The sequence below is a fragment of the Tupaia chinensis genome, unplaced genomic scaffold (assembly GCF_000334495.1).
Source record: "Tupaia chinensis unplaced genomic scaffold, TupChi_1.0 Scaffold144982_1, whole genome shotgun sequence".
NCBI lineage: Eukaryota > Metazoa > Chordata > Mammalia > Scandentia > Tupaiidae > Tupaia > Tupaia belangeri.
The window spans coordinates 2,696,724-2,700,131 of NW_006204841.1; the positions used below are offsets into that span (position 1 = coordinate 2,696,724).

The 3,408-nt window shown below is 33.1% G+C and overlaps 1 pseudogene; it reads right to left on the reverse strand.

The window, feature by feature from the left end:
* Positions 1-2,815: 2,815 nt before the first annotated feature.
* Positions 2,816-3,408, reverse strand: part of LOC102495185 (prostaglandin E synthase 3 pseudogene) — a 5,140-nt pseudogene continuing 4,547 nt past the window's right edge.

The following is a 3,408-nucleotide window of genomic DNA, read 5'->3' on the forward strand; positions in this document are numbered from 1 at the left end:
ATATAAATAAGTTTCTAAATTTTTTCTGGTTACTTCTTTATAGTCATTGATAAAAAGGAACATATATATGTGTGTGTGTATGAATACACACATATTTGTAGATAATACATATATACACACATGTATGTATATCTATGTGTAGATACAAATATATGCATATGTATATACACACAGGCACACCTATATATAAATATATTTCTTTAAATATATTATTTAATATAAATTAAAATGTTCATTTTAATATAAATATTTAAAAATATATTTATATATAACAAAAATATATTTATATATGTTGTCTATATTTGTCTTTGATGTGTTTATATATTGACTATAGTCATTAATTTAGTCACTGAAAATCTTAGTGTAGTGTAGAATTACAAGTTGCTATAGGTATTTTTCTTTTCATTTTTTGGAGAGGTTTTTGCTATAGGGCGTGTGCTCTCGCCAGAAAGACAGAGAGACAAGAAGACAGAAAGTTAGAAATCGCCCCCCAGGGGAATGGCCATGCTGCAATCCATTCTCCTCCATTCTCCTATTGGGATCTTGGGCATGCATGCACACGCACCTGGTGTAAGTTTAAATCGCCGAGTCTGGGACTTGAACCTTGGTCGACTACATAAGAGTTCAGCAACATAGCCATTACGCCAACTGCTGGTCCCTCTTATAGGTCTTTTAATAAATAAAATAATCTTTTATTCTCATGCATTTATAAATTTAAATTAAAATTAACTTAAGCAAAATAAAGATAAAATAATAAAATTGGTAAATTTTACAGAAAATTTAATAAATTGTACAGTAAATTGGTAAGTTATATCTTAAATTTTTTATGCCAAAATTTCAAGTGGAAATACTCTATCCATTTATATTTTTAGAATTAGTTTGCAAATTTCTAAAACTTTTAGAATTATTTTACAAATTTCTTAAAACTTATTTATAAGATAACCTTGATTTTACAAGTAAGACACATCTCAATTGTACTTCACCTCAATTGTATACACATATGTATTACATATACTTAAAATTCTATATAGTTTTTTCAGAAATTCAGATTTTTTTATTGAATTAGTTAAAAATATGTCAAGCTGTAAATTTTCATCTTTATATTCTGTAGAAACTGCCCTTAAACACACACATATACAAATAGTGTTGCATTTAACAGCATTTCTAATGTCTTAGTTTCATATTGAAATGTATTTAAGTCAACTTTTAAAATGTGCAAGGCATCTGGCTCAGTAGCAGTGGCGCAAGCGGGAGAGCATCACCAAGCGATGACTGAAGTCACTTGGGAGGCTCAGGCTTGGTTCATGCCCAACACAGAATGGCCAGGGGCCTGTGGTCTCAGCTCATTGGAAGACTGAAGTAGGAAGACTCAGGACTCCAGAAGACCCTGTCGAAAATATTTAGTTCTCTCTCTCCTTTCAGTGTGAGGACTCTCTTCCTCTCTCTTTCATACAACGAATAAACAAAATTTTATGAAGTTGCATAATTAATTTAGGTTTTATTTTGGAAAAAAAAATCATTTAGTCTGTTATGAGTATGGTAAGGGCAATTAGGGTTAACTTGATGTTTTTGTGGTTGTTCAATCTAACATCACAGTTTTTTGTTATTAGACAAGACTTTAAAGTTGTGTGCCTTTTTTTTTTTTTTTTTTCCTTTCCTTTTTTTGGAAACTTTAGCCTTGGAACAAATAAGCCACTAAGTCTTTTGTTGCCCTTGTGTCTTCTTACTAGATAAAAATTTACATTCCTTTCTTCAGCTTAATATATCAGAAAATGGAGTTACTGGTTTCAGAATAGTAGATTTTCAAACTTCTTAGCTTTTTTATAAACACATTGAACCAAGTCATTTTGGTCATAACTTTCTCATAGTAAGTACTTAAAAATACATTTCTAATATTTGAGTATTTTATACCAATTTAAATATTTAGACCTTTAAATATTAAAAATAATTCTTGAGTTTGTCTTTTTTTTATAAGTCTTCCAATAGTTTATTAGAAAGAATGTAGACATTTTTAAAAAATCCCCACTGTCATGAACATAAATTGAGGTTTTTCAGCCCTAGTATAAGCTGAATTGAAAAAAGAAATAAAAAATCCAATAGTGTATTGACATTTTTTTTTTCACTCATTTGTCATACTGACAGTGCAAATACAAATCTGGTCTAAATGTACAGACTCTCAAGCAACAATGTACAGCTTTCTTTTGTCCTTCATGCTAAGAGATGTAAAAGCTTAAGGGCCAAACAATACCAAACGTATAGGCTTCAAAAACCATCTAAGTAGGGCATTCGCTAGTTTTAGCTAGGCTACATCTGGGAACACTGACACGTGATCACTTACTACAATAATGTGAAGTAAATTTTTTGAAAAATAAACTTTAGTGGAACAATCCTTAAAAATACACAAAAGGAACAGGTGGTTACCAGTTTCAGGTATCAGCCAAATTTTGTTTCAGCTTCTTTGAATCCATGTTCTAAAATCTAAAATTTAGTTCTCTTACCCTAAGCTGAGAGCTCCCTATCATGTCAGTATCTATGTTATGAAGTAACGGAGACTCAGGTGAAATGTTTTATTTATCACAACTGCTTTATCAATTGCCTAGGACCTCAACAGCTTCATGGAAGTCTGGGAAATGTTCACACATAAGGTTATTATTGCCTTAGCTGACTTAAAACTGCCCCTTTCAATGGTACTTAAAGCCTTTTAAAAAACAAACAGGTTGAAAATGGGTTAAAGGAGGCAAATACAGCAACTGCCTCTAGAGCTATCAACTCAGGAATTCTCTCAATTATGAAATTTTGTAGAGAAGTTATTTTCCTTTCTCAAAATCCAGGTAATGACAACATTCTTAACTCCAGATCTGGCATTTTTTCATCACCACTGTCTTGAGAATCATCATCTGCTCTATCTACTTCTGGTAAATCTACATCTTCATCACCACCCATGTTGTTCATCTCAGAGAAACGGTCAAAATTAGACATGTCTTCATATAAATCCTCTTTCCAGTCTTTCCAATCTTTAAAGCCCACAGGAAGCCAGTTAAGCTCCGCCCTTTCTTTTGTTAAGCTTGACCATGACTGTCCAGATTCTCCTTTCCGTTAACAACAGAAAATTGATCTATCCTTTATGCTTGGAATCATTTGGATCAATGCAGTGGAAAAGATCGATTTCATTTAAATGTTTAAAATGATCATTTCCGGGACCAGCAGTTATTGTAATACCTATATCGCTGGACTCCCATGTAGTAGGCCGCAATTCGAGTCCCGGACCCCTTGGCTTAAACTCACACTGGGCACGTGTGTGTGCGTGCCCAAGATCCCAAGAGGAGAATGGAGGAGAAGGGATTGCGGTGTGACCATCCCCCCTGGGGGGTGATTTCTCGCTTTCTGTCTCTCTGTCTCTGCCTGTCT